Source organism: Colius striatus, unplaced genomic scaffold (genome assembly GCF_028858725.1).
Source record: "Colius striatus isolate bColStr4 unplaced genomic scaffold, bColStr4.1.hap1 scaffold_47, whole genome shotgun sequence".
Lineage (NCBI taxonomy): Eukaryota > Metazoa > Chordata > Aves > Coliiformes > Coliidae > Colius > Colius striatus.
Window position 1 is genome coordinate 28,018 of NW_026908528.1, and position 9,861 is coordinate 37,878.

The window sequence follows — 9,861 nt, forward strand, 5'->3', positions numbered from 1 at the left end:
AGTAGGTCCCCATGCAGTCTAGCAGCCAGCACGGTGTCACATTTGCAGCTGCTTTCCTGTGGGAGCTATCTTCAATACCACACTTTTTCTTCTCAGCTCCCATTGAAAAAACTACATTTTGTCAGTTAAGGTATACCGCTGAGTATGGGAGCTACAAGAAAGCAGGAAGGCAGACCCCAGCTACAGTAGTAAGTAGGTCCCCATGCAGTCTAGCAGCCAGCACGGTGTCACATTTGCAGCTGCTTTCCTGTGGGAGCTATCTTCAATACCACACTTTTTCTGTTCAGCTCCCATTGAAAGAATACATTTGTCAGTTAAGGTATACCACTGAGTATGGGAGCTACAAGAAAGCAGGAAGGCAGACCCCAGCTACAGTAGTAAGTAGGTCCCCATGCAGTCTAGCAGCCAGCACGGTGTCACATTTGCAGCTGCTTTCCTGTGGGAGCTATCTTCAATTCCACAGTTTTTCTTCTCAGCTCCCTTTGAAAAAACTACATTTTGTCAGTTAAGGTATACCGCTGAGTATGGGAGCTACAAGAAAGCAGGAAGGCAGATCCCAGCTACAGTAGTAAGTAGGTCCCCATGCAGTCTAGCAGCCAGCACGGTGTCACATTTGCAGCTGCTTTCCTGTGGGAGCTATCTTCAATACCACACTTTTTCTGTTCAGCTCCCATTGAAAGAATACATTTGTCAGTTAAGGTATACCACTGAGTATGGGAGCTACAAGAAAGCAAGAAGGCAGACCCCAGCTACAGTAGTAAGTAGGTCCCCATGCAGTCTAGCAGCCAGCACGGTGTCACATTTGCAGCTGCTTTCCTGTGGGAGCTATCTTCAATACCACACTTTTTCTGTTCAGCTCCCATTGAAAGAATACATTTGTCAGTTAAGGTATACCACTGAGTATGGGAGCTACAAGAAAGCAGGAAGGCAGACCCCAGCTACAGTAGTAAGTAGGTCCCCATGCAGTCTAGCAGCCAGCACGGTGTCACATTTGCAGCTGCTTTCCTGTGGGAGCTATCTTCAATACCACACTTTTTCATCTCAGCTCCCATTGAAAAAACTACATTTTGTCAGTTAAGGTACACCGCTGAGTATGGGAGCTACAAGAAAGCAGGAAGGCAGACCCCAGCTACAGTAGTAAGTAGGTCCCCATGCAGTCTATCAGTCAGCACGGTGTCACATTTGCAGCTGCTTTCCTGTGGGAGCTATCTTCAATACCACACTTTTTCTCCTCAGTTCCCACTGAAAGAATACATTTGTCTGTTAAGGTATACCGCTGAGTATGGGAGCTTCAAGAAAGCAGAAAGAGAGATCCCAGCTACAGTAGTAAGTAGGTCCCCATGCAGTCTAGCAGCCAGCACGGTGTCACATTTGCAGCTGCTTTCCTGTGGGAGCTATCTTCAATACCACACTTTTTCTGTTCAGCTCCCATTGAAAAAACTACTTTTTGTCTCTTAAGGTATACCGCTGAGTATGGGAGCTACAAGAAAGCAGGAAGATAGATCCCAGCTACAGTAGTAAGTAGGTCCCCATGCAGTCTATCAGCCAGCACGGTGTCACATTTGCAGCTGCTTTCCTGTGGGAGCTATCTTCAATACCACACTTTTTCTCCTCAGTTCCCATTGAAAGAATACATTTGTCTGTTAAGGTATACCGCTGAGTATAGGAGCTTCAAGAAAGCAGAAAGAGAGATCCCAGCTACAGTAGTAAGTAGGTCCCCATGCAGTCTAGCAGCCAGCACGGTGTCACATTTGCAGCTGCTTTCCTGTGGGAGCTGTCTTCAATACCACAATTTTTCTCCTCATTTCCCATTGAAGAAACTACATTTTGTCTCTTAAGGTATACAACTGAGTAGGGGAGCTACAAGAAAGCAGGAAGATAGATCCCAGCTACAGTAGTAAGTAGGTCCCCATGCAGTCTAGCAGCCAGCACGGTGTTACATTTGCAGCTGCTTTCCTGTGGGAGCTATCTTCAATACCACACTTTTTCTGTTCAGCTCCCATTGAAAGAATACATTTGTCAGTTAAGGTATACCACTGAGTATGGGAGCTACAAGAAAGCAAGAAGGCAGACCCCAGCTACAGTAGTAAGTAGGTCCCCATGCAGTCTAGCAGCCAGCACGGTGTCACATTTGCAGCTGCTTTCCTGTGGGAGCTATCTTCAATACCACAATTTTTCTTCTCAGCTCCCATTGAAAAAACTACATTTTGTCAGTTAAGGTATACCGCTGAGTATGGGAGCTACAAGAAAGCAGGAAGGCAGACCCCAGCTACAGTAGTAAGTAGGTCCCCATGCAGTCTAGCAGCCAGCACGGTGTCACATTTGCAGCTGCTTTCCTGTGGGAGCTATCTTCAATACCACACTTTTTCTGTTCAGCTCCCATTGAAAGAATACATTTGTCAGTTAAGGTATACCACTGAGTATGGGAGCTACAAGAAAGCAGGAAGGCAGACCCCAGCTACAGTAGTAAGTAGGTCCCCATGCAGTCTAGCAGCCAGCACGGTGTCACATTTGCAGCTGCTTTCCTGTGGGAGCTATCTTCAATTCCACAGTTTTTCTTCTCAGCTCCCTTTGAAAAAACTACATTTTGTCAGTTAAGGTATACCGCTGAGTATGGGAGCTACAAGAAAGCAGGAAGGCAGATCCCAGCTACAGTAGTAAGTAGGTCCCCATGCAGTCTAGCAGCCAGCACGGTGTCACATTTGCAGCTGCTTTCCTGTGGGAGCTATCTTCAATACCACACTTTTTCTGTTCAGCTCCCATTGAAAGAATACATTTGTCAGTTAAGGTATACCACTGAGTATGGGAGCTACAAGAAAGCAAGAAGGCAGACCCCAGCTACAGTAGTAAGTAGGTCCCCATGCAGTCTAGCAGCCAGCACGGTGTCACATTTGCAGCTGCTTTCCTGTGGGAGCTATCTTCAATACCACACTTTTTCTTCTCGGCTCCCATTGAAAAAACTACATTTTGTCAGTTAAGGTATACCGCTGAGTATGGGAGCTACAAGAAAGCAGGAAGGCAGACCCCAGCTACAGTAGTAAGTAGGTCCCCATGCAGTCTAGCAGCCAGCACGGTGTCACATTTGCAGCTGCTTTCCTGTGGGAGCTATCTTCAATACCACACTTTTTCTGTTCAGCTCCCATTGAAAGAATACATTTGTCAGTTAAGGTATACCACTGAGTATGGGAGCTACAAGAAAGCAGGAAGGCAGACCCCAGCTACAGTAGTAAGTAGGTCCCCATGCAGTCTAGCAGCCAGCACGGTGTCACATTTGCAGCTGCTTTCCTGTGGGAGCTATCTTCAATTCCACAGTTTTTCTTCACAGCTCCCTTTGAAAAAACTACATTTTGTCAGTTAAGGTATACCGCTGAGTATGGGAGCTACAAGAAAGCAGGAAGGCAGACCCCAGCTACAGTAGTAAGTAGGTCCCCATGCAGTCTAGCAGCCAGCACGGTGTCACATTTGCAGCTGCTTTCCTGTGGGAGCTATCTTCAATACCACACTTTTTCTGTTCAGCTCCCATTGAAAGAATACATTTGTCAGTTAAGATATACCACTGAGTATGGGAGCTACAAGAAAGCAGGAAGGCAGACCCCAGCTACAGTAGTAAGTAGGTCCCCATGCAGTCTAGCAGCCAGCACGGTGTCACATTTGCAGCTGCTTTCCTGTGGGAGCTATCTTCAATACCACACTTTTTCTGTTCAGCTCTCATTGAAAAAACTACATTTTGTCAGTTAAGGTATACAACTGAGTATGGGAGCTACAAGAAAGCAGGAAGATAGATCCCAGCTACAGTAGTAAGTACGTCCCCATGCAATCTAGCAGCCAGCACGGTGTCACATTTGCAGCTGCTTTCCTGTGGGAGCTATCTTCAATACCACACTTTTTCTCCTCAGTTCCCATTGAAAGAATACATTTGTCAGTTAAGGTATACCGCTGAGTATGGGAGCTACAAGAAAGCAGGAAGGCAGACCCCAGCTACAGTAGTAAGTAGGTCCCCATGCAGTCTAGCAGCCAGCACGGTGTCACATTTGCAGCTGCTTTCCTGTGGGAGCTATCTTCAATACCACACTTTTTCATCTCAGCTCCCATTGAAAAAACTACATTTTGTCAGTTAAGGTACACCGCTGAGTATGGGAGCTACAAGAAAGCAGGAAGGCAGACCCCAGCTACAGTAGTAAGTAGGTCCCCATGCAGTCTATCAGTCAGCACGGTGTCACATTTGCAGCTGCTTTCCTGTGGGAGCTATCTTCAATACCACACTTTTTCTCCTCAGTTCCCACTGAAAGAATACATTTGTCTGTTAAGGTATACCGCTGAGTATGGGAGCTTCAAGAAAGCAGAAAGAGAGATCCCAGCTACAGTAGTAAGTAGGTCCCCATGCAGTCTAGCAGCCAGCACGGTGTCACATTTGCAGCTGCTTTCCTGTGGGAGCTATCTTCAATACCACACTTTTTCTGTTCAGCTCCCATTGAAAAAACTACTTTTTGTCTCTTAAGGTATACCGCTGAGTATGGGAGCTACAAGAAAGCAGGAAGATAGATCCCAGCTACAGTAGTAAGTAGGTCCCCATGCAGTCTATCAGCCAGCACGGTGTCACATTTGCAGCTGCTTTCCTGTGGGAGCTATCTTCAATACCACACTTTTTCTCCTCAGTTCCCATTGAAAGAATACATTTGTCTGTTAAGGTATACCGCTGAGTATAGGAGCTTCAAGAAAGCAGAAAGAGAGATCCCAGCTACAGTAGTAAGTAGGTCCCCATGCAGTCTAGCAGCCAGCACGGTGTCACATTTGCAGCTGCTTTCCTGTGGGAGCTGTCTTCAATACCACAATTTTTCTCCTCAGTTCCCATTGAAGAAACTACATTTTGTCTCTTAAGGTATACAACTGAGTAGGGGAGCTACAAGAAAGCAGGAAGATAGATCCCAGCTACAGTAGTAAGTAGGTCCCCATGCAGTCTAGCAGCCAGCACGGTGTTACATTTGCAGCTGCTTTCCTGTGGGAGCTATCTTCAATACCACACTTTTTCTGTTCAGCTCCCATTGAAAGAATACATTTGTCAGTTAAGGTATACCACTGAGTATGGGAGCTACAAGAAAGCAAGAAGGCAGACCCCAGCTACAGTAGTAAGTAGGTCCCCATGCAGTCTAGCAGCCAGCACGGTGTCACATTTGCAGCTGCTTTCCTGTGGGAGCTATCTTCAATACCACACTTTTTCTTCTCAGCTCCCATTGAAAAAACTACATTTTGTCAGTTAAGGTATACCGCTGAGTATGGGAGCTACAAGAAAGCAGGAAGGCAGACCCCAGCTACAGTAGTAAGTAGGTCCCCATGCAGTCTAGCAGCCAGCACGGTGTCACATTTGCAGCTGCTTTCCTGTGGGAGCTATCTTCAATACCACACTTTTTCTGTTCAGCTCCCATTGAAAGAATACATTTGTCAGTTAAGGTATACCACTGAGTATGGGAGCTACAAGAAAGCAGGAAGGCAGACCCCAGCTACAGTAGTAAGTAGGTCCCCATGCAGTCTAGCAGCCAGCACGGTGTCACATTTGCAGCTGCTTTCCTGTGGGAGCTATCTTCAATTCCACAGTTTTTCTTCTCAGCTCCCTTTGAAAAAACTACATTTTGTCAGTTAAGGTATACCGCTGAGTATGGGAGCTACAAGAAAGCAGGAAGGCAGATCCCAGCTACAGTAGTAAGTAGGTCCCCATGCAGTCTAGCAGCCAGCACGGTGTCACATTTGCAGCTGCTTTCCTGTGGGAGCTATCTTCAATACCACACTTTTTCTGTTCAGCTCCCATTGAAAGAATACATTTGTCAGTTAAGGTATACCACTGAGTATGGGAGCTACAAGAAAGCAAGAAGGCAGACCCCAGCTACAGTAGTAAGTAGGTCCCCATGCAGTCTAGCAGCCAGCACGGTGTCACATTTGCAGCTGCTTTCCTGTGGGAGCTATCTTCAATACCACACTTTTTCTTCTCGGCTCCCATTGAAAAAACTACATTTTGTCAGTTAAGGTATACCGCTGAGTATGGGAGCTACAAGAAAGCAGGAAGGCAGACCCCAGCTACAGTAGTAAGTAGGTCCCCATGCAGTCTAGCAGCCAGCACGGTGTCACATTTGCAGCTGCTTTCCTGTGGGAGCTATCTTCAATACCACACTTTTTCTGTTCAGCTCCCATTGAAAGAATACATTTGTCAGTTAAGGTATACCACTGAGTATGGGAGCTACAAGAAAGCAGGAAGGCAGACCCCAGCTACAGTAGTAAGTAGGTCCCCATGCAGTCTAGCAGCCAGCACGGTGTCACATTTGCAGCTGCTTTCCTGTGGGAGCTATCTTCAATACCACACTTTTTCTGTTCAGCTCTCATTGAAAAAACTACATTTTGTCAGTTAAGGTATACAACTGAGTATGGGAGCTACAAGAAAGCAGGAAGGCAGACCCCAGCTACAGTAGTAAGTAGGTCCCCATGCAGTCTAGCAGCCAGCACGGTGTCACATTTGCAGCTGCTTTCCTGTGGGAGCTATCTTCAATACCACACTTTTTCTGTTCAGCTCTCATTGAAAAAACTACATTTTGTCAGTTAAGGTATACAACTGAGTATGGGAGCTACAAGAAAGCAGGAAGGCAGACCCCAGCTACAGTAGTAAGTAGGTCCCCATGCAGTCTATCAGTCAGCACGGTGTCACATTTGCAGCTGCTTTCCTGTGGGAGCTATCTTCAATACCACACTTTTTCTCCTCAGTTCCCACTGAAAGAATACATTTGTCTGTTCAGGTATACCGCTGAGTATGGGAGCTTCAAGAAAGCAGAAAGAGAGATCCCAGCTACAGTAGTAAGTAGGTCCCCATGCAGTCTAGCAGCCAGCACGGTGTCACATTTGCAGCTGCTTTCCTGTGGGAGCTATCTTCAATACCACACTTTTTCTGTTCAGCTCCCATTGAAAAAACTACTTTTTGTCTCTTAAGGTATACCGCTGAGTATGGGAGCTACAAGAAAGCAGGAAGATAGATCCCAGCTACAGTAGTAAGTAGGTCCCCATGCAGTCTATCAGCCAGCACGGTGTCACATTTGCAGCTGCTTTCCTGTGGGAGCTATCTTCAATACCACACTTTTTCTCCTCAGTTCCCATTGAAAGAATACATTTGTCTGTTAAGGTATACCGCTGAGTATAGGAGCTTCAAGAAAGCAGAAAGAGAGATCCCAGCTACAGTAGTAAGTAGGTCCCCATGCAGTCTAGCAGCCAGCACGGTGTCACATTTGCAGCTGCTTTCCTGTGGGAGCTGTCTTCAATACCACAATTTTTCTCCTCATTTCCCATTGAAGAAACTACATTTTGTCTCTTAAGGTATACAACTGAGTAGGGGAGCTACAAGAAAGCAGGAAGATAGATCCCAGCTACAGTAGTAAGTAGGTCCCCATGCAGTCTAGCAGCCAGCACGGTGTTACATTTGCAGCTGCTTTCCTGTGGGAGCTATCTTCAATACCACACTTTTTCTGTTCAGCTCCCATTGAAAGAATACATTTGTCAGTTAAGGTATACCACTGAGTATGGGAGCTACAAGAAAGCAAGAAGACAGACCCCAGCTACAGTAGTAAGTAGGTCCCCATGCAGTCTAGCAGCCAGCACGGTGTCACATTTGCAGCTGCTTTCCTGTGGGAGCTATCTTCAATACCACACTTTTTCTTCTCAGCTCCCATTGAAAAAACTACATTTTGTCAGTTAAGGTATACCGCTGAGTATGGGAGCTACAAGAAAGCAGGAAGGCAGATCCCAGCTACAGTAGTAAGTAGGTCCCCATGCAGTCTAGCAGCCAGCACGGTGTCACATTTGCAGCTGCTTTCCTGTGGGAGCTATCTTCAATACCACACTTTTTCTGTTCAGCTCTCATTGAAAAAACTACATTTTATCTCTTAAGGTATACAACTGAGTATGGGAGCTACAAGAAAGCAGGAAGATAGATCCCAGCTACATTAGTAAGTAGGTCCCCATGCAGTCTAGCAGCCAGCAGGGTGTCACATTTGCAGCTGCTTTCCTGTACGAGCTATCTTCAATACCGCACTTTTCCTGTTCAGGTCCCATTGAAAAAATACATTTGTCTCTTAAGGTATACCACTGAGTACGGGAGCTACAAGAAGCAGGAAGGCAGACCCCAGCTACAGTAGTAAGTAGCTCCCCATGCAGTCTAGCAGCCAGCACGGTGTCACATTTGCAGCTGCTTTCCTGTGGTAGCTATCTTCAATACCACACTTTTTCTTCTCAGCTCCCATTGAAAAAACTACATTTTGTCAGTTAAGGTATACCGCTGAGTATGGGAGCTACAAGAAAGCAGGAAGGCAGACCCCAGCTACAGTAGTAAGTAGGTCCCCATGCAGTCTAGCAGCCAGCACGGTGTCACATTTGCAGCTGCTTTCCTGTGGGAGCTATCTTCAATACCACACTTTTTCTGTTCAGCTCCCATTGAAAGAATACATTTGTCAGTTAAGGTATACCACTGAGTATGGGAGCTACAAGAAAGCAGGAAGGCAGACCCCAGCTACAGTAGTAAGTAGGTCCCCATGCAGTCTAGCAGCCAGCACGGTGTCACATTTGCAGCTGCTTTCCTGTGGGAGCGATCTTCAATTCCACAGTTTTTCTTCTCAGCTCCCTTTGAAAAAACTACATTTTGTCAGTTAAGGTATACCGCTGAGTATGGGAGCTACAAGAAAGCAGGAAGGCAGACCCCAGCTACAGTAGTAAGTAGGTCCCCATGCAGTCTAGCAGCCAGCACGGTGTCACATTTGCAGCTGCTTTCCTGTGGGAGCTATCTTCAATACCACACTTTTTCTGTTCAGCTCCCATTGAAAGAATACATTTGTCAGTTAAGGTATACCACTGAGTATGGGAGCTACAAGAAAGCAGGAAGGCAGACCCCAGCTACAGTAGTAAGTAGGTCCCCATGCAGTCTAGCAGCCAGCACGGTGTCACATTTGCAGCTGCTTTCCTGTGGGAGCTATCTTCAATACCACACTTTTTCTGTTCAGCTCTCATTGAAAAAACTACATTTTGTCAGTTAAGGTATACAACTGAGTATGGGAGCTACAAGAAAGCATGAAGATAGATCCCAGCTACAGTAGTAAGTACGTCCCCATGCAATCTAGCAGCCAGCACGGTGTCACATTTGCAGCTGCTTTCCTGTGGGAGCTATCTTCAATACCACACTTTTTCTCCTCAGTTCCCATTGAAAGAATACATTTGTCAGTTAAGGTATACCGCTGAGTATGGGAGCTACAAGAAAGCAGGAAGGCAGACCCCAGCTACAGTAGTAAGTAGGTCCCCATGCAGTCTAGCAGCCAGCACGGTGTCACATTTGCAGCTGCTTTCCTGTGGGAGCTATCTTCAATACCACACTTTTTCATCTCAGCTCCCATTGAAAAAACTACATTTTGTCAGTTAAGGTACACCGCTGAGTATGGGAGCTACAAGAAAGCAGGAAGGCAGACCCCAGCTACAGTAGTAAGTAGGTCCCCATGCAGTCTATCAGTCAGCACGGTGTCACATTTGCAGCTGCTTTCCTGTGGGAGCTATCTTCAATACCACACTTTTTCTCCTCAGTTCCCACTGAAAGAATACATTTGTCTCTTAAGGTATACCGCTGAGTATGGGAGCTTCAAGAAAGCAGAAAGAGAGATCCTAGCTACAGTAGTAAGTAGGTCCCCATGCAGTCTAGCAGCCAGCACGGTGTCACATTTGCAGCTGCTTTCCTGTGGGAGCTATCTTCAATACCACACTTTTTCTGTTCAGCTCCCATTGAAAAAACTACTTTTTGTCAGTTAAGGTATACCGCTGAGTATGGGAGCTACAAGAAAGCAGGAAGAT